Source organism: Lepidochelys kempii, chromosome 7 (genome assembly GCF_965140265.1).
Source record: "Lepidochelys kempii isolate rLepKem1 chromosome 7, rLepKem1.hap2, whole genome shotgun sequence".
Lineage (NCBI taxonomy): Eukaryota > Metazoa > Chordata > Testudines > Cheloniidae > Lepidochelys > Lepidochelys kempii.
The window spans coordinates 111,313,282-111,336,044 of NC_133262.1; positions in this window are offsets into that span (position 1 = coordinate 111,313,282).

The following is a 22,763-nucleotide window of genomic DNA, read 5'->3' on the forward strand; positions in this document are numbered from 1 at the left end:
ATGTTTCTCTTTCGTACGGAAAGAAAAGGAGCGGAACCTCAGGACGAGGAAAAGCTTCCTGCAGAAACTGGGGCCCCGCCGGCATCCAGCTCCCCCAGGTCAGAGTTACTGGCTCCTCTTGAACGCACACACGCCTTGGAGGTTATTTTTTTAATGGTCTGCACAGGGGGGAATCGATGGTTCTTAGTCCCGCACGTTGGATCCGGGCTAGGGCCTGAACCCGTTCGCGCTCTCCCGGGTGATCACCAAGGACTGGCCTCGCCTGCTGATGGGGACCCCGCAGGAAGCCCCCCTAGTTCTGAGGTGGCAGGAGGCTGGGGGCCCTGGCCAGGAGGGAGGTAGCAGGCCCCTAGTCTCGCTGATGGTCTCCTAACCACACGGGTAGAACTGTCACCTCCTGCCAGAATGTCCCAGGCTCCTTTACGCACCGGCCCGGAGTCTATTAAACCACCCCAGGGAGGCAGGGCTGGCGGGCTCTTGTTCTGCCGTCAGGGTGATTTTTACAGCGCTTCCTGCGGCCTTTCCCCAGAGCCACAAAGTCCGGGCAGGGCCCTGGCTGGAGGGGGTTGGACTAGATGATCTCCTGAGGTCCCTTCCAACCCTGATATTCTAGGATTCTAAGGGGGAGGGTGCGCGCTCCGGGCTGCGGCTCGCCGGGCGCTTTGCGCCCCAAGGGCAGCGCCCGGCGCCCGGCTCTTGCGCGCACACGGACTGACTGGTTTCGCTGGGCCACACCAGGGCACTAAACGGGAGATGCCATTACACGATTTTAGTGGCACACTAACCACCCTGCTCTCTGGGACCACTGTCAGCACTGGCCCTCGCGGCAGGGAAACTGGGCTTAGCTGTCTTTTCAGATGTGGCTCCCCCCACCCCCGTTCCCCCCAGCAGTTAACATTTTCTTCTGGAGGAGCAAATCCCCTGTTTCGCTGGTGGCAGGTGCAGAGATGGGAAAGTAACCGAAGAAGCTATTCAGATGGCAGGGTAGAGTCCAGAAAGGACAAGGGCACAGTTGCATACAAATTCCAAGGGGAGATTAAATTCTGGATGGATAAGGAAACGATATTACTGTGTAATGAACACAGGCAGTTGCCACTGGCAAATTAATTATATTTCATAACTCTGGGATTCTCTCCTGGCCTGATTCCTCCCCTACCAGTTTTACTATATGCTACAGCTCAAACAGAAGCCATAGGTTTAAGGCAGAAATTACTGGGTGAGGTTCTTAGGCCTGTGTAATGCAGGTGGTCAGGTTAGGTGCTCCTAATGGTCCATTCTGGCCTTAATCTATGAATCTGATTAGTAGTAGTAGTAATTATTTATTGTATAGTAGCTCCAAGCCAGAAAAAGCAGAACCTCACTGAGGTAGTCACTATACATATACCTAGTAAGAGACAGTGTCTGCCCCCAAAACAAACAAAGGAAGCGTATATTATCCCTCTTTTGACAGATGGGGAACTGAGGCACAGAGAGATTAAGAGCTAGATTGTGATATCCTTACATTGAATACTCTCTTACATCATGAGTTCTCCCATTGACTTCAGTGTGACTACTTGGTCAGTAAGCTGCAACTCAGACTGTAAGCACCGAGCAATAGGGCCCCAGGACAGTAATTCTTACAGTAACCCAAATAATTAATAACTCAGTGTGAATATGAATTTCACAATCTGGCCCTAAGTGACTCACCCAAGTTCATAAAGGAAGTCTGTGGCAGAGCTAGGAACTGACCCTACATAAAATAGGCACAGTACCTTAACCACAAGACAGTCCTCTCCCTGTTCACCCCCATAACTCCATTTCATTTAATGGAGTGGTTCCTGATTTCCACAGGCGCAAATGAGACGGAAAGCAAACCACTTACAGTGCAATGTACAGGAGTCAAAACAGTACAGCAGGTGTACACCCAGTCCCCAGATTCCCAGTGCAATAAATGGCTGTAGTGAAGGGAAATACTAAAACACTGATAGCTGCAAAGAACACAGAAGTTGTTCACTGCCAGAGGAAAAAATAAAACAAAACCCAGCAATTTCCCAGCTTAAATGCTAGGATCACTGAGACTTTAAAAGTCTGTCACCAAGTCCAATTATCTAGACCTAATTCAAGCCAGCTAATAAATCCACAAATAATTTGCGTACACCAGTAGTTTCATAATGACATTTTTTTTTTGTTAAAATGTTTGATTAGTGTCTGATTCAAGAGTGTTTGGGATGAGGGGGAGAAGTGTTCATGGGTGCGTGGGCGGTGGGATGAGGTGTTTATCTAGATACACACACTCCTTCGTGAGTACTGGAATGGAAACCAGAAATTCTGAATTGAATTAAGGCCACTTGAATTCTAAATGAGAGCATCCAGGCCTGGGTTTAACTAACCCACTTTAAATTCATACCTTTGGATTAACTTTCCTGAGTGTCTCCATGTAGACAAGCCCTGAGTCTCTGTGCCTTAGTGTGCCCATCTGTGAAATGGAGATCATAGAAATTCCCTACCTCACAGGAAATAAATATATTTAAAGATTGTGGAGTGCTCAGATACTATGGTAATTAGGTTTATATAATTACCCAAGATAAATTCTTCTATTACCACTATTACTATAAATATTTTGTGATATTAGGGTCACTGTGTGAAAATCATTTTGTTGTTTTATCAGACTAATATGCTGCAATAATCAATTAATAGAAATTAGAGATGGAAATGACCTATTAACCCATCTAATCCAGTCTGTAGTAGATAGTTTTCAGTCTAGTTTTAAATAAAAATAACCCATGAGAATTACATCCCTTCTGGAGAGATTATACCACTAATGTATCTCAGGGAGGAAAAAAAATATAACAGTGGCTGTTGGAAAATGTTTCCTGACATTCAGCCAACAATTTCTTTGCTTAATTTTCATTTTATCCAATTACTTTGTTACCCATCTGTGTCACCATAATTTTTTTCTCCTTTCTTCACATTTATACCTCTCAGAATGACCTGACGATCCTTTTTGCTAAAGAAAATGCTTTTAAAATATATATACATTTTCTATGAAATGTTAAACAGAGGAGCTAGAGTTCAAGTCCAGCCATCAGTACAGATGGGAAAGTAATACATAAGGTCCAAATTCCTCCTCTGTTTTTTTCCCTTTTAATACATTGTGGATGCTATACATAAAGATAATTGTATTTTTTTTCTCTGAAATGATTGGTGTTCTGGGGTAATGTTTGGTTTAGGAGTCTACACACAGTCAATGTATTTTTTTCTTTATGAAGCATCTACCCAAGGAAAAAAATAGCCCAGATGCCACAAATTTACAATGTGCTATGAAAGTGTGAGCTGTGTGTCAGACTAATAAATTTTTCATTACATTCCCAAAATACTTTTCTGTATGCTTGTCCCTTACTTACCCAATGCACAGTGATACCAAGTGGAATATATATATCAACTCATCACATCCATTTATATTACTTAACTATAAAACCATTACATAACTATTTAGCCAATGAAAAATAAACATGTTTTTTAAAATGTGTACTTGCATGCTTATGGTGTTCTCTGATTGGCTGATATACAACTTTGTTCTCTAGGCAAAACTGAATACTGTTAAATAATTGCATAGGGAACAACAAAACATACATGAGAATGTTACAGAAATGAACAGATGTAAATGAACAGTTATAATTGCTGGATTAGACCATTGTTACAGGATCAATATTTCCTGCTTTAAAATACATTTCTCATCTTTGCTCTTATGTTTATTATATATATTATATGCTTCCACTCTGGTTGATATTTATCTACCAGCAAGATACAATTATCCTGTGACAATATTCCATTCCATTGTCATTATCTCTTAAGTAACTAAAGCAATGCTAGGATTGGCCCCCATACGAGGGCTATTTTATATTGCATTCCCTATTGATTTTCTGGCCTCTCAATTATGTATGATGTGTGTGTATGTATATATATAAAAAGAATGAAATCTTTCATCAAGTTTTGGTAATTTTGTTTTTTACTTTAAAAATACCTCAAAGTTTTTTTCTGAAGGGAATTAAGTTAAACTCATGGTTCTTGAACCTCTGGTTCTTAGAGAGGACCATTAAGTGTCGACTAATTGAAGGGACTGTGGGGGAGCAGCTCTTTCTCTAGATCTCTACAGAAGCACATGGTAAAACTCCCATTTTCATCAGTGTGGCCAAGATTTCACCCAGGGCATCTGTAACCTAAATTTTCAAAAGTAACGTGAAAGAAGAGCTCTGTGTATGCTTGTCTCTTTCACCAATAGAAGCTGGTCCAGTAAAAGATATTATCTCACCCGTCTTGATTCTTTAGTGGTTCTGATGTCAGAGGGGCTACTCAGATGTACGAAGTTAAGCACGTGCATAACTGTTAGCATGGTTAGGGCTACGGGTCGTCAACCAAAGCTCCTTGAATTTAATAAGCACAAACTATTATTGTTATTTACACTGTCGGTTCCCCACTGCTCTTCTGTTTTGTCGATCTCAGAATATGGTGCAAAATGTCAGACAATCCTGTTATGTGCACTATCCACTGCCTCTCAGATCTAATAATCCATCTACATCACATGACCTTCAGTTCACACTGTAATTCATCCAATGTGCTAAACTGGCCTTTCAATTTAAAAAAAAAACTTTTAGTTAGGCATCACGGTCTTCAAAGAACTCTATTTCATTTTAAAATAATTGGATAATTATTTTCAATGAGAACCAAATTCCAGCAGTAGGTAATTTCTAGAGACATGTCAGGTGACTCAACATAAAAGTTATGCTTGATCTGTGGGTTTGTTAGCTATGTTTAATCCCGTCTGTAAACAAAGAGCATTTAAAATCTTCTCTGAAGAGTCTGATCTTGATTCACCTACATCATCATGGCCCCAATCCAACAAAGGACTAAAGCACAGGTTGTCTTTAAGCATGTGAGCATCAAAATCACTGGATTGACTGATGTGTTTAAAATTAAGCATATATTTCAGTGTTTTGCTAGACAAAGACCCATTGCCTGTTGTATTTGCTTTTCATTTCAATAAAATATTTGAACTAGTGTGTTTGTGGGGCAGGGGAGAAATCCCTTGATGTTATGTAAATATAACCTTTTTAAAGGGAAAATAAATCTCTGCATTTTACAAATGCCTTTCAACGGTTTAATTTTGCTAGTGTCACAAGTTTAAAAAAAATCATATACTTGGTCACATTTGAATTGCTTTATGTTCAATTGCTCACAAAAATCATTGATTTATATTGATATTCACAGGAATCTTCAGGTTCCAAATCATGTGTTCATAATTTGGCATGGATCTGACAAAGTATCTTTCAATACTCTTCTTACTCCCTTGTTAATGGCCTAAACTGATCTTAATTTTCTGTTTGGAATTTCACAAGCCTTCCTTTTCAATTGTAATTCCATACAACTCTTAATACTCCTGTTCTTAACATAGTTATTAAATTTCTAAAATGAGTACAGTGACTTCTCTCCACACATGTCTGTTACTCACTAATACACATTTATTTGCCCCAAAAGAAAAAGAACAGGCCACAGTTAATCCACCAGGCCAGAGGCTCAGGAAAGAGATGAATATTAACAAATTTAGTCACTCTCCGAGCAAGGAGGGGAAATGAATTACAGAGTTGAAGGCTCTCTATTAAGAGTCCATGGGGATCAGCTGCCCGATGTTTGAATCTAGAAACTACAAGCTTGATGCTGGACTTATTGAAATCCATTGAAAAGCTCCTACTGACATTAATGGTGCAGGATCAGGGCCTATGTAATGAACATGCCTGCTAAAATCAGCTGCTGTGGGATGTCTCATTGGAGGAGAGGCAATTTTCCTGATAGTCAAAGACATTTAGGACAAAGTCAATGACTGGCATTGCACCAAAAAAGCACAAAAAGGGTTAGTGCAATCTTTGCAGAAGAAGTATAATAATATGCCAGATAACAAACAGTACCAAAGAGAAAAGGAGTACTTGTGGCACCTTAGAGACTAACCAATTTATTTGAGCATAAGCTCACGAAAGCTTATGCTCAAATAAATTGGTTAGTCTCTAAAGTGCCACAAGTACTCCTTTTCTTTTTGCGAATACAGACTAACACGGCTGTTACTCTGAGTACCAAAGAGGTGAGCAGGACATAAAGCTTCCAAGCGGTATTCAAGTATAGCCTCATGTGGATCACATTTCAGTACTCCAATCAAGAAGTCACAGTAGCATGGATTACATAGGTGCAATAAGGTCTCCAGCTGAGAGAAAAGGTTGCAAATATCTAACCAGATAATGACTGGGGTGGGGAAAGTGCTTTCGGTCACCATGCTAACTGTAACTCCAGCAATAGCTGATCCAAAATGAACCCCCATTGATGAACCAGACATATCCTCTCATTAATGGAGGAAACCCCTTCCTACATAACAGACTTCCTCTCAAAAGTCTTCCCCCCGCCTATTAACATCACCTCGCTTAGCTGGGTTCAATTGCAGACAGCTTGCCCTTATCAAGTGCCAATTTCAGCCAGGTAAGAGGAAAGCAACAATATCACACTATCTGATGACAGTGATGAATGTCATCTGCATATTTTATAGCACCATATCCTAACCTATCTCACTATTGCTCCCTCTGGCTCTCACAGGAACACAGGAGGATTGATAAGATACCCCACTTGGGAGGAAGGATCATCTTGAAGTTAAGACACTGGACAGTGAATCAAGACATCTGGTTTCAATTCCTAGGTCTATCACAGATTCCCTCTGTCATTTGAGTAAGTACTTTAATCTCTGTGTTCCTCAACTTCCCCATCGTAAAATAGGGATGATAATACTTTTCCTTACCCTTTGTTTGGGTTTGGACTAGATGGCAAAGAGACCATTTCTTATTATGTGTTTATGCAGTGCCTACAACAATGGGGCCTTGATCTTGGGGCTTTTAAGTGCTACTGGAATACTGTAATAATAATAACAACCTGAACGATCTCTGGGGGAAACATGATGGAAAATGAAATGCAATGTTAACAAATGCAAAATCAGGCCCATTAGAAGATTCCATTTGACCTGCTCATGCCCCATCTAAATTAGCTGTAACAACTCAGAAAAATGATATCATTGTGGTCAACTCAACGAAGACCTCTGCTCAGTGTGCAGCAGCGGTCAAAAAAAGTAAACAAAATATTGAGGTGCAAAAGAAGGAGATGGAGACTAATACTGAAAGTAATAGAATACCATTATGTAAATTAGTGATGGGTGAGATTTTTCAAAAGTGCCTATGGAAGCTAATGGCCCAGCCGTCATTGACTCTCCATGAGTTAGGATCCCTTAGGCAATTTTGAAAATACCACCCACTATGCCCTCACCTGCACTGCTAGGTTCAGTTTTGGTCACTCTATCTCAAAGAGACTACCTGTAGAGGAAGATGCTATGAAACCAGAGTAAGGGTATCAGAATCTGGGCCATTATGGAGAACTGCAGAATCTCCAGTGAGTGGCATCTTATTTTGGTTTCATGAGTGGATGGAGTTTGGATTGTGGGTGGAGCTAGAAAAAACACACTACCAATTAATTGTGTTTCCATTTGGCCACTGGGAGTAGGTCACTGGGAACACAACTCTGGCAAAAATGTGGGCAGGAGTTCTCTCCTTCCTCAGTTTGTCTGTCTCTAAAGGAAGGCAGTTGTAAGATCACTGCCTTGCCAAGAAAGGTGGCTTCCCAATTAACTTTAAGGACACCTAGAGGGGCATATCTAGTCTCCAAAGAGGGAAACAGGAGGAGCTACCCCTAAAAGCTCCTAAATCATGGATTCCTTACGAGTGATCTAATTAACTAGATAGATCTGGTACTGTTCAAGTGTTTAATTTTGAGCTTTGTGATTACATTACAGCCAGCTGTGGACTGTGAGCTGTTTACTCTGGACTACAAGAGATGCACGGAGCTCAGGGACTCTTAAATTCTAACCTCAGTGCTAATCCTAATTTTCTACTTGGTTTTAGGAAAGTCACTTCATTTCTCTATGTCTCCTTTGCTATATCTGCAAACTGGGGATAATAATACTTCCTTTTCCCCATGTAGGTTACTTAGTTAAACTTAATTAAACTGTATAATGATATGAAGATGTAAAGTGCTATAATGTTTTAATAGAAAGACAATAAAGCCAGACCTCAGGAAGAGGTTTTCTGTCTCTAAACATACCTTTTCCTGTGTGCTATCCACAGGGATTAAATTAACCAGAGGGAAATTTTGTCCGAATATTAAAGTTCCCCAAAACAACTCTTATGACACTGCTGTGATCCCGTTGAAGTGGTGGAAGCCCAAGCACTGGAGTCATTTAAAACTAACCCAGGCAAAGATTGTTAATATTCTGCATCAACAAGGGGATGGCCAAGATGATGGGAAAGGCTTTTTCCTCACTGATCCATGTGATCTGCCTGGAACTCACTCCATCCTTCCCTCCCTGAAAGTCACTTTTGTGTTTTCAAATATCACCTTGAAACCTTCCTGTTTGCTTTAGTCTGATAGATGTTTAACCCACCTCAATAGTGCATCTTTCCATTCTCCCTTTGATGTCTGTACTTGGTGAGGACTGTTACTTGCATCTTTACCATTTGGAAAATCCAGCTTTGCTATTTCTCTCCTCCACTTTTATGCATCATTTGTCCTTTTCCATCTAAATCAGTCATCTACACCACTCTGTGAACAGCTGTCTCCCTATTATACCTTCTCTCTGCAAAGCATTTTTATGATACTTCATATGAAGTACACTAAATAAAAATAAAATGCACTGTAGTGTTTTAATAGCATAATTCTTAAACATTTATGGATTCATTCTCCTTTCATTCAATGTGTAGAGTTCCCATTGACGTTAATAGGAATTCTGCCAATAGAATCATGAATTCGTTCCAGTGAATAAGGGGGAGGAGGGGAAATAGACTCTGAAGGGTCAAATTCTGCCCTTCAGAAGAAAACAAAGGCTTAAGGGGAGGGGAAAAAACAATCCTGGAAGATATCTGCATACTGTATGGCCAATGGAATTTCTACCAGTTTCTACTTGTTAAATTCAGTGTGCTAATTCTGATGTTGTATCACTGTAAATCAGGAGCAATTCTACTGAAATCAATGGACTTACACCACTGTAAGACAAACACACAGCCACAGAACCTGATTGTGATCTATCTGAATCGGAAAGGGTTTCCACATCTGAATTTCTTACAAAAGTGGCTACTGTTTCACTTAGACTATACACACGATTCTGATTAAAGCATTTCAAGAACGTCTGTGTATCTTTTTCTTCATTAATGTGTTTTGCTGGTGCTGCTTAATAATTAGCTCTAAACACAGACCACTTAAGTAACAGTGAATGATTACTATCACTTACATATTTTAAAATTATTCTGATGATAGCTGCCAAAATGGAAAATCTATCTAAACCCAAATATAGCTGTTTTATGATAATATTGAAGAATAAAGGTGCTCTTATGGTAAGGCATTCCACTGGAACTGAGAGTCAATTCTGGCTTTGCCACAAACTTGGCATGTAACCTTGGGCAAGTCACTTAATCTCTCCGTGCCTTAATTTTTCCATCTGTAAACTGGGGATCATGATGATATTTCCTCTTCCATCTTTTGTTTGCCTTGCCTATTCTTTGAGGCATGGACTGTTTTTCACGATGTGTTCATGCAGCACCTAACACAACAGGAACCTAATCTCATGTTGGGCTTGTAGGTGCTACTGTAATACTAATAACAAATCATCATCTCCTTGTGGCTTGGTGGGTGATGGAGACATCCTCGTCCTCTAATAGGTGGCACAGAAGACACAATTCAACATGAGATTTATATCTTTCTGAAATTTAATATTAAAGAGCAGAAACAATATTGTAAAGCCTTTTTTCTCCCTGTTAATGGGAAACTTTCCAATGTTTGGTCTGTAAGAGAGATTGTAAGAAAATTGAGATTCTGTCTCTCTTTATCCAAGTAATTGTCTTGCAACAGTGTCATCTAGTTATAAGTCACTGTGGCCCAATCCACCTACTATTTTAGTCAATGGAAAACTTCCCTTGAATTCAGTTGGGTTGGACCCAAGGAACTGTTACCTCCCCAATCTGAGTTATTTCTGTGTTGGGAATTGGAAATTTAGTGAATTCCCAATTTTTCTGTGGGGCGGGAGGGTTGGCCCCAGCCAACAAAATGTCCAGGGCGTTTGGTCCCAAAATTCTGCAGACCTTGAAGCTAAAAGATCTGCCAGAGGCAACTGCACTAAACCTCTGTCTTCTTACACTGCTTCCCCTAGTCCTTCCTCCAGCTCCATGGCAGCACAGGTCAGATGAAGCACTGTTCTCAGGAATCTTCCGCTGGCAGTTGCCCCCAGACCCTCTACAGAGTCCATAGTGCCTAGGGTAACCTGCATTAAATTGTGATGGGCTGCCCCACAGGTTTGTGGGAGGCATAATACCTTGGAGAGCAGCTTTCCCTGCCCCCCCCGCCCCCCGCCAGCTCCCACTCTCCTGCCTATCCTTCATCCCTACTTACCAAGGGTCGTGGTGGATTCATCACTGGCATTGTTAAATCAAGATAAACTCCAGGATTTATTTGGGTGAAGTTCTATGGTTTGTGTTATACAGGAGATCAGACTATCAGGGGTGGCCAACCTGGGGCTCCGGAGCCCCATGCGGCTCTCCAGAAGTTAATCTGCGGCTCCTAGTACAGGCACCGACTCCGGGGCTGGAGCTACAGGGACCAAATTTCCAATGTCCTGGGGGGCGCTCACTGCTCAACCCCTGGCTCTGACAAAGGCCCCGCCCTCACTCCACCCCTTCCCGCCCCCTCCTTTGAGCCTGCCATGCCCTCGCTCCTCCCCCTCCCCAGAGCCTCCTGCACACCACGAAACAGCTGATCGGGAGGTGTGGGGAGGGAGGGGGAGGCGCTGATTGGCGGGGCTGCAGGTGGGCGAGAAGCGCTGGGAGGGTGTGGTGGGGGAGCGGATGGGGGGCTGCTGACATATTAAAGTGGCTCTTTGGCAATGTACATTGGGAAATTCTGGCTCCTTCTCAGGCTCAGGTTGGCCACCCCTGGACTATGTGATCACAACAGTCCGTGCTGGCCTTGGAATGGATGAATTTACAAAGACTAAACCTTGCAGAATACTAGAGGAGAGGTTTCCATGAATTGGGGGCAATTGCCACGGAAGCAATATTTCCCCCCCCCCCCCAGCTTTTTCCATGTCTCCCTAGACATGCGCTTCGGTTTGCTTTCAAAAGCAGAAGCGAGCATCTAGGCCTATATCTAATGTGAACTGACTTTTCTTCCTTGCTGCTGTTGCACAGTGATCACAGGGTATACTGCTTACATCCCTCAAGGAACAGAGGCTTGTTTTTTTCCAGAAGACAAATAATGTAGCCTACAAACATTTTCAGCAATGTTTCCTGAAACTTTTTAGTCTCTGCTATAAATTTCATAAGGGTAATTGACCAAAACTGAACACAGTATTAACACGAGCCTATACCATATTTCTTCATCATTATAGCTTTTTCTGCATTCTTTTCTATCCCCTTTTTAAAGCATCCAAACAACATATTTTCCTTACAAAAAAAACCAAAGCCCTGAGAAGAAACAGACATTGATGATTCATGCGGCAGATTTTTTCCCTCAGAGGAGCCTGCAAATTCAGAGCCCAAATTCAGATTATTTGAGCAATGTTGCTACTAATTGCCAATGTGCATTACCTTATATTTGTCCCTGATCAACATAATCTCCCATTGTGCTGTCCAGTCCCCCAGTTTGTTTATGTCCATCAGGTAAAATATCCATCACAAGGTGAAGTCATCCCAAATCCTCCCACAATCCTCCACAGATTTTAATCACCAAAATAGCTGTAATATTGGCCATTCTTGCTAATTCTTCATCCACTTTCTACTACAAGTCATTAGTAGATATACTGAATATATTATAGGTGCCCATTTGAGGAATGAGTTTAGTAACAGTAATGAAATTCTCTCAGCGCCCAAGCCATAGGTCAAATCCAATAATGTATTGTAAATGTAGGCAAAATTCTCTTTTCATATGGCCCAACCGTCAACTCCTAATAGTTCAAGAGTTTTGGGGCAAATATTTATACAGTCAGTAACTCAGGTTACCTGTTGTAGTTGATAAAAATACAGAAAAAAAAATGTGGAAGAGGCTTGAAATTATTCATGAATTTTTAAAATCAAACAAACAAATATAACTCACCACTGGATAACCTAAATGGCCCAACTTAATGATCACTTTAGATAAGCTATTACCAGCAGGAGAGTGAGTTTGTGTGTGTATGGGGGTGGGGGGGTGAGAAAACCTGGATTTGTGCTGGAAATGGCCCACCTTGATTATCATGCACATTATAGGGAGAGTGGTCACTTTTGATAAGCTATTACCAGCAGGAGAGTGAGTTTGTGTGTGTGGTTTTTTGGAGGGGGGTGAGGGAGTGAGAGAACCTGGATTTGTGCTGGAAATGACCCACCTTGATTATCATACACATTGTGAAGAGAGTGGGGCTAATACCAGCAGGAGAGTGAGTTTGTGTGGGGGGGGGGGGGGGCGGAGGGTGAGAAAACCTGGATTTGTGCTGGAAATGGCCCAACTTGATGATCACTTTAGATAAGCTATTACCAGCAGGAGAGTGGGGTGGGAGGGGGTATTGTTTCATGGTCTCTGTGTGTATATAATGTCTACTGCAGTTTCCACGGTATGCATCCGATGAAGTGAGCTGTAGCTCACGAAAGCTCATGCTCAAATAAATTGGTTAGTCTCTAAGGTGCCACAAGTACTCCTTTTCTTTTTTAAAAAAGTGTTGTAATTTCAAAGTTTTCCAACTATCTCTATTGAGTGTCACATTATCTCAAATTCTGTGTGCTGCCTGAGTTTATTGGACATGCTAGTGTTAAAGGACACAGTGTTAATTTGGGTTTCCTAGCTGTCATGTGATCCCAGCCTCTAGATGGTGCCTGGGTATAAGAGGGGATGGAGATTCCCTAGTGAGCTTCACTGGTGTGATCTGCATTTCTTTGCTAGAGAGTCCCTCATATGGAATTGTAGGGAATCATTACAATCCATTCAAAAATTGTCTTACAACATGAGGCAACGTTGCTGCTTATATTAACGATCCATGGGTTCTAAGTTAGTTGCTTCTGTGAGAAGTAGCCCCTTAGGATGACTCTATTTCACATCAATTTATGAGTTTGTGATCCATAACAGGACTTAGACTTTTACATCCTTGTTATTTATTTTACTCAAGGACCTCACATGCAAGACTGTTTTCGAAAGCCAAAATGCAGGTAAATTATGTCTCCCCTGTTCATTTTATTCTAAGATTACACAAGCCATGAAAGGTCTCTGCTAATCACAGCTGAGAAAAGTCAAATATTTAGCCTCTTACGAACAACAATGAATGTCTTGAGTCTGATCCAAACCTCACTGAAGTTAATAGATCCATTAACTACAATAGGTTTTGGATCGGGCCCTATATTATTGTTCGGTCAGGTCATTCTTTAGCCATAAAGAGCTTTTGCTGCCGCACAAATGCACTTGTTCTAAAAATATGATCTCAAATAATTATTTGCTTTTTGGCCCCATTCTTAAACAATTATTGACTTACTGCCTGATTTTCAGAAATGCTGAGCAATTCCAGCTCTGCGTGATGTCCTAATGAAACCTACAGATCAGATAAACTCACCTATTTTGCCTTTTTAAAATCAAACTCCTGCTAGATTTCCCAAAAGCTTTGCCAAGGTTTGTGGATTTTTCCCAGTGAGCCTGAGACATATTTCATGTTGAGTGTGCATCAGTGTAGGACATCAGGTTGAAAACATGGGGCTTTCAGAGGTTTTGTGCTGTTTTGATCCCAAACAAGGCAAAATGTGATTTTGGCTGAGTTTTGATTTTAGGGTTGTAAAAAAACAAAGCTCAAAGCAAATTTTAGGGATTTAAAATCCATTCAAATTGACACAAATAAAAAGACATGAATCCCTGCAACCTCTCCCACTGTCCTGATCATAGAAGTGTAGGATTCGAAGGCACCTTGGTAGGTCATCTAGTCTGGTCCCCTGCACTGAGGAAGGACTAAGTGTTATCTAGAGTAGACCATCCCTGTGAGAGTTTCTTTAGCCTGTTCTTAAAAACCTCCAATGGCTGAGATTCCACAACCTCCCTAGCTAATTTATTCAGTGCTTAACTACCCTGACAGTTAGGAAGTTTTTCCTAATGTCTAATCTAAATCTCCCTTTCTGCAATTTAACTCTATTACTTCTTGTCCTGTCCTTACTGGTTAAGGAAAACAAATATCATCCTCCTCTTTAGAAGAACCTTTGGAAGACAGTTATGTCCCGCCCTCACTCTTCTCTTCTTCAGACTAAACAAACCCAGTTTTTTCAATCTTTCTTCACAGGTCATGTTTTCTAGCCCTTTAATTATTTTTGTTGCTCTCCTTGACTTTCTCCAATTTTGTCCACATCTTTCCTGAAGTGTGGTGCCCAGAACTGGACCTAGTACTTCAGCTGAGGCCTTATCAATGCTGAGCAGAGTGGAAGAATTTCTTATGTCTTGCTTAAAACACTCCTGCTAATACATCCCAGGATGATGTTTGCTTTTTTGCAAGTGTTACACTGTTGACTCATATTTAGTTTGTGATCCACTATAACCCCCACATCCCTTTCTGCAGTACTCCTTCCTATGCAGTCGTTGTCCATTTTGTATGTATGCAACTGATTGTTCCTTCCTAAGTGGAGGACTTTGCATTGTCTGATATTGAATTTCATTCTATTTCTTTCAGATCATTTCTCCAGTTTGTCAACGTCATTTTGAATTCTAACCCTGTCCTCCAAATCACCTGTAACTCCTCCCAGCTTGGTATCATCCACAGACTTTATAAGTATACTCTCTATGCCAGGGGTGGGCAAACTTTTGGGCCTGAGGGCCACATCAGGGTGCGAAACTGTATGGAGGGCTGAGTAGGGAAGTCTGTGCCTCCCCAAACAGCCTGGCCCCCTCCCACTTCCCGACCCCTGACTACTCCCTCAGAACTCCTGACCCATCCAAGCCCCCCTGCTCCTTGTCCCCTGACCACCCCCTCCTGGGCCCCCAGCCCCAAACCGCCCCCTGGGACCCCATCCCCTATCCAACCCCCCGTGCTCCCGGTCCCCTGACTGCCCCCCCGACCCCTATCCAAACCCCTGCCCCCTGACAGGCCCCCAGGAACCCACCCCCTATCCAACCCCCCCCTTCTCCCTGTCCCCAGACTAGCCCAACCCCTATCCACACCCCCTCCCCCTGACAGACCCCCCCGGGACTTCCACGCCTATCCAACCCCACCTGTTCCCCGTCCCCTGACTGCCCCCCCCAGAACTTCTGCCCCATCCAACCGCTCCCTGCTCCCTGTCCCCTGACTGCCCCGCAGAACCTCCTGCCCCTTATCCACTCCCCTACCCCCCTTACTTGCCACTCAGGGCAGCAGGAGCTTGCAGCCCCGCCCCCCGGCTGGAGCCAGCCACACAGCCCGCATGGCAGTGTACCTGCGGGGGAGGGGGGACAACAGGGGAGGGGGGACAGCAGGGGAGGGGCTCCCCGTCTGGGAGCTCAGGGGCTGGGCAGGACGGTTCCGCGGGCCGTAGTTTGCCCACCTCTGCTCTATGCCATTATCCAAATCATTTATGAAGATATTGAATAGAACCAGACCCAGGACAGATCCCAGTGGGACGCCACTCGATATGCCCTTCCAGCTTGATGGTGAACCACTGATAACTACTGAGTACACTTTTCCAACCAGTTGTGTACCCACGTTGTAGTAGATTCATTTCAGCTATATTTCTCTAGTTTGTTTACGAGAAGGTCATGTGAGACAGAATCACAAGCCCTACTAATGTAGAAATTTAAAACATCTATTGCTCCCCCCATCTATAGCTTGTTACTCTGTCAAAGAAGGCTATTGGTTTAACATGATTTGTTCTTGACAAATCTATGTTGACTATTACTTACCACCTTATTTTCTTCTAGGTGCTTACAAATTGATTATTTGTTCCATTATCTTTGCAGGTACCAAAGTTCTGGTCTATAATTTTGTGAATTGTCCTTATTCCCTTTTTTATAGATAGGTGCTATAATTGCCCCTTTCCAATCCTCTGGGATCTCTGTTATCTTCCATGAGTTCTCAGAGATAATTGCTACTGGCTCATATCTAGGATGTATCTAGGATGTAGGATGTATTTCATCAGACCAACTTGAAGACATCTAACTTGTCTAATTCGTAACTTGCACTTTTCCTATTTTAGCCTCAGATCCTACCTCCTATCAGATCCTAACATTGATGTTCACTATGTTAGTCATCCAATCACTGCTAACTTTTTTGGTGAAAACTGAAACAAAGGCATTTAACGCTTCGGCCATTGCTGTGTTTTCTGTTCTTGTCTTTCCCTCCTCATTGCATGGTGTGCCTACCCTGTCGTTGGTCTTCCTCTTGCTTCTCATGTCCTTTATCCCTACAAATATCTCCTCTGGGGCTACTCTGTCGAATTTCAGTGTCTTCATAAATATCAAAGATGTTTTGCACACTTTAGCTAAGAAGTCTATTCCAGGTGATTTTTTGTTTTGTTTTTAAATTCCATTAGATTTATCGTTGTCTACCTCAAGAGCTCCATATTCTAGGCTGCGTTACAGGTTACAGGACTGATTTTGCATTCCTGATTCAGGAAAAACATCTAGAAGTTTCTCGGACCCTGCAGGGAGAACAGAGAACCGTAGTGGACTTTAATGGGAGCTTTTCAAGGTAACACCCTAGATTTGCTAGATAAGAGACAGGGGACATTATCTTATTTTTTTTTCCACTGGTCAATACATGGATTTAGAGTCTAGTTACCACTAGACTAGAAATGGTGTATATATGTGAACTTTTTGGACAATATATGGAAACACTTTTGTACATAATATAACATGTTTAATCTGATTTACAAATGCAAATAAACCCTCCCAATGCCCGTGAGAGGTAGGTAAAGATGATCATCTCCATTTTACAGGTGAAGAAATTGAGGCATAGGGAAGTTAAGCACTCAGGTGCTCTGTGCTCAACGTCACACTGCGAGTCCAAGCCAGAGCTGAGAATTGCAATCAAAGAGTACATCTACACCGGAAGAAAAGAAAAAAAAGCAGCAATTCTCAAAGCTCAGGGCAACAGACTCTGGCTTGCGGGACACATGATATGGGGCTAAAAATAGCAGTGTAGACATTCATGCTTGGGCCGGAGCCCAGGGTCTGAGACCCACCTCCCTCCAGGTTTCAGGGCCTGAGCTCCAGCCCAAGCGTGAATGTCTACACTGCTATTTTTAGTGCCCTTGCTTGAGCCCTGTGAGCCCGAGTCAGTTGACACAGGCTCTGAGACTCACTGCTGTGGGTTTTGGGTGTTTTGTTTGTTTGTTTTTTGCAGTGTAGACAAACCCAAGGAGTCCAACCTCTTCGTCCCCTATTATATCTTCAGATAACAATGCATCTTGTTCACATTTTCTCTAACAAAAACAGCCATTTCTTGAGGTTCCCATTGTTTGCTCCCATTTAAATGGCTTATATATGCCACATTAATGATACAGCAGATTAAAAAGTGTAGGCAATGAAGTTTTGCAAGATCTAATATCCTGATTGATTTATACAACCCCAAAGAGGCAGTTTGTAGGGGCCAAAATGTGATTAAGCCTCATGTGATACTCATATCTGTTAATATTCATGTCCAGGACAGTGTCACTGTTAGTTGCCAATGGACTCGGTTTAGTTCCTGTATTTTTAAACAAGGCAGAGATAGTCTGGCAAATAGTTGCAAGTCTGCACTGAAGTAAAACGCCAGGCACTTCTTATTTGTGTATCAGGTTGGCAAGCTGGTGTGCATCTGTGTAAACAGGTGTGGAAGTGTACCTACTTCAGGAGAGTAGCTAAGAACTTCTGCATGTGATTATTTAATATAAACAGTTGGGTTAGCAACTGCTTAGAGCCCATATTCACAGAAGAGGCACGGAATGACCAACACAATAGGTAGGCATCACAGCCCTGTGCAGGTGTTTGTTAAGAAGTGCCTTTTGGAACCCTGAGTTGTGACCTATTTCATATCCGTGTCTTTCTTTGTTTAGTCCTCTTTTGTGAAGTGGTCTTTTTATGAGACAGAGGTCCACCGACAGAATTGTCTTTCCTTTGCTGTGGTACATGTTATGGTCTTTGTGAACATGCAGCATTATGTGTGGGATGAATTCACCACCTCTTGTCCTTTGGATATGGTAGAGGGATTTGCATGTTTCTGGAATATAGCAACAAGATCTACCTGGGCATTAAGCCATCACCTCCAATTAGTACAGAAAGCAACATAGGCTACTGTGAGCACATCAAACCTGTCCCCTGCTCTCTACATAGAATATCAAATCAAGTTCAAGGCTCTCAATGTCCTGGGCCCAGGATATGTAAAAGATTGCCTAAAGCTCCAGGGGAGGGTGACCAGACAGCAAGTATGAAAAATCAGGACAGGGGGTAGGGAGTAATAGGAGCCTATATAAGAAAAAGACCCACAAATCTGGACTGTCCCTATAAAATCAGGACATCTGGTCATCCTACTCCAGGGTGAGGACTGTGGCTGTCAATTCGGTTCCCCAGCCACAATGGGACTGTCCACTGCAAGAGTAAAGCTCATCTGCGCAGGAAACAGTGTTCGCAGGTCCTGGACTGTGGAGTGAACTTCCACAGGAACTAAGGACTGTCACTAACCTCGCCACCTTCCACCCCAAGTGCACAGGCCACTTCTTAGATTGTACCTTCTATAACGTAAAGCAGAATGTATATGTTAAAACAACTCTTAGGGAATAGGTAAGTGAAAGAATGAATCACACAGGACAGTTGTTAATCCCGTCACTTAATGCACTTCTGGAAGGTGCTCAGATACTACAATGATGAGCACAGTACCAGAACCTGTAGAAAAGAGAGGAGACCCTTCAGATGGGGATGTCACTCTGCCTTCCTAAGACTAACTTCTCCTCAGAGCACCGAAAGTGTGACGTGATGGTCTGCACCCATTAAATAACAACTTGATGGCCGTGCAAGTTTCTCATACGTTTCTCATATGTTCGCCTTTCACAATGAACAAGGGTGTTGGGATTTGGGTAGGAATTATTGATAGTAGGATTTTTATCCTGCCATATTTCCATTCATCTATCCCGTGGAGGAGGCCAGTAGCCTGCTCAGAATCTGTTACTCTAGCTCATAAACTGAAGTATCGTTTGGTTCCATCTCAGCCACTGGACGCATATTTTTGCATAATGTGAAATCATGTCCCACTGTTCTTGACTCTCCTACTTCCTTATGTAACCTGCCCATATGCCCTGTTAAGCAGCGATATGTAGCGAAGCGTGCAGGACCCGAGTTACAAGTTCCTCTGGCCTGTGCTGCATGTGGAGTAGGCTTTAGTCCACAGAATTTGCCCAGAAGCTCTGTGTTTTTCAGCTGCCTCTAGAGATTCACTGCCACTTCACCTGGACATCTCAGTGCTGAATTGAAACAAGTGTCATCACCAAATGAGGCTGTAAGCTCCAAACAAAGAAAAAGCCTATTTGGGCTGATCCTGTAATCCCTGGATGTCAAAGAACCTGCAGACCAGGCTCTCTAGATGGACAGAAACTCAGATCCATGAGGAAAGCTATTTGAATAAGAGTCTGTTTTACACAATAAACTAAGCAGGTTACATCACAAGATCCTTTTGCTGGGTTTTTTTTTTTTTTCTTTCCTTCAGGCATAAGGACTGTAGCTTAACAGCAGTTTAGCAAGACACACAGATTAAAATAAGCAGTAGCAGGTTGGCTGCACCATCAGCTATGAGAGAGGCTATGGGACTTCAGACCTCCTAAACCAGGAATATTTCACAGACAAAGAAAAAGCTGGAAAGCAATAGAAATCAAGGCTTTTCTGTGTTACTGAGGGAAAGGAAGCTGGAATACAGACAAAAAAGGCTGCATAATAAGAGGCAAAACTTTATACTGTCACATGAGTTTATACTAAACAAAATAAACTGGGGGGGGGCATAAATGTGGTTATATATCTAGTAGATCAATGTATTTAAGTATTATCAACATAGTTAATATATAATATAAGCTTTTCAAAACCATGTTATAAAAGGAATATTCTAATCTATTTTCCAGAGAATGAACTGTAGATTCATTGTTCATTGTGAATTTGGTCATCGTTTTGAAGTTGTTTTGTTTGTTTGTTTGTTTTGTTTTGTTTAAAGTGATAATTGGGTCTGAGCCTGATATTGCTAATTCCAGTTTCACACCAGCGTAAAGTGCACAACACCGCACTGACTGGAGTTATTCGGATTTATGCTAATTCCAATCAGAGTATAATCAGGCCCCATCTCTCTCTGTTCTTGGGGAGAAGTAACGTTCATTAAAACTTATTTTACATGTAATGGGAAAAGTAAGATGTGTTGGGGAGAGCAAATTTGGTGACAGTGGAGCTAATTAAGAAGTGATCTCTGAGATAGTCAGTGTTTACAAACATTAGTCCAGATCCTACAATGTGGTGAACATGGGTGGACCTCCATTAAAATCATTAGGTTCCATGTGGGCAAAGAAGTTTGTTCCCACAGAGTTTAAAAGGTAGACTGGGGGCATGATTATCTCTTATTCTTCCCATCATTTATCACTCCAAACATTGTCATGGTTTTTGAAAGTATAATCCTAGAAATGTAGGAAGGGACCTTAATAGGTCATTTAGTCCAGTCCCCTGCACTGAGCCAGGACTAAAAGGATCCAGACCATCCCTGAGAGGTGTTTGTCTAACCTTTTCTTAAAAAGCTCCAGTGACAGAGGTTCCACAACCTCCATAGGCATCTGTATTGTATTTTAAATGTATGCAGGCAAATGTAGCTGACTTAAGAGGGAAAAACATTTGTCGAAATAGTGTTACATAGAGCTACCCTATATGTTTACAAACAAGTTTTTATAGCCAGGTCTATAGGAGATCATACATTTAAGGCAAAACTCCCATTAACTCCACTGGGCTTTGGATCAGGTGCTTTATTGCAGGAAAGGCAGAGAGTAATAGCACATAAATCTGATGTTCAAACTCCAAATGCCCTGCCTCAAACAGTGTAACTGAGCTGAATAACTACCTGTTTGTTATTATCCCATCTGCCTAGATATTAGCATAACTAAAGCCATGGGGGAGAAATGTCATACACACACCCACACACCTATACAAATATAATTATCATTTCTCTCTCTCTCTCTACATTTCACAATAGACCTTTATGGAAAACACTGTATTACCTACTTTGTCTTAGGACATTTACTATGTAAAAATGTTTAAAATAATAGTCTTAGTTAGAATTTTTTAGAATCCGATGGCCAGCCAGGACTGCTTCCGCCACACTTCTCAACCATATCTATCTACTTACCTACCTACCTATCTATATACCTCACTACCTTCAAGTCGTGCCTATAGCTCATTTATGCAAAAATGTATTCCTACTACTGTTACCTTTTGTTCTCTTACCTAACCGCTCTGCTTGTTTGTTACATCCACTTGTTGTGTCTGTTGTAAACTTGCTCTGCAGGCATCCAGGCACGGAGCAGCTCGCAGGATTGGGTGCTTAGATTGGGGAAGGAATTGTTTCCTCCTTAGATATCTGGGAAGCGCCTTGCACAATAGGGCCTCCAATTAATTTGAAGCTCTAGCCACTACTGCAATACAAGGAATAACTAATAATAACAAACCATCAGAAATTGCTGAAATTCATTTGCTTTAAGGAGAAAGAAACCTGTTCCAGACTAGAGACATTCTGCATAATATATATGTGTATTAATTATATATACAAAGCACAGGGGCTGATCCAGGTCTCAAGAGTGACTTCTTTATCTACATCTGACACTTCTGAGAAATATAATAGAAAAAAATCTAGTTAGCTGATCTGGGCAATTATTGAAGAATATTTGTTGGAGACAGAATAGTCTGAAGTGTGTGTAAATTGCATTCACTTTTTAAATTTGATTTTATTTCTTGGCCTGAAATATGCCTATTTACACTAGTTTAAACTTAAACCATAGAACAAGGGTCTGCCCTCAGTTATCCCAGCCTGAATCACTAAACTCTTTTGAAGTCAATGCAATTACACCAATAGAATCAGAACCAGACCCGGGAAGTTGAGCAGTGTGTAATATGCTCATAACTGGACAGGGTGCTGCAATTTGATGTTGGCTTGTGATGCTGTTTGCAATATTAGCGGTCTGCACAGTACCTTCAGATGGGTAAAGATGCCAGTCACCAGCCCTCTGACACAGAGAATCAGACACAGAGACAGGAAAACCTGAGACTCCTGGATTTGTGTGAAAAATTCTCAAAGAAAATTCTTTCTCTGCCTCCGGCCCCTAAACTCTTTGTGAATGGGGCCAGTGCAACATGTGGCCTTTCACCCCGCCCAAGCACCATTGCCAGACAGCCACACTCAGAGAATTGTTTGTTAATAGTCCAATTAGATAATTGCCATCTTTCACTCCTTTTGCTCTACATTTCCCATAAAGGAATGAATAAGGAGAGCAGCATGAAGAGGGCTTCTGCCCTACAAGGTGACAAGAAGGGCTGGAGCATGCTCTTTGCACAAGGCCATTTGCTTGAATTGAATCATTGTAGCCTAATCAATGGTCTTATTGGATTACTGGCTGTTGCGGTTCTCAAAGATATTGTAGCAGAGACAATGAAATAGCCAGGGTAAAACTTTTTTTTTATCCTTTAGTAGACACGTAGTG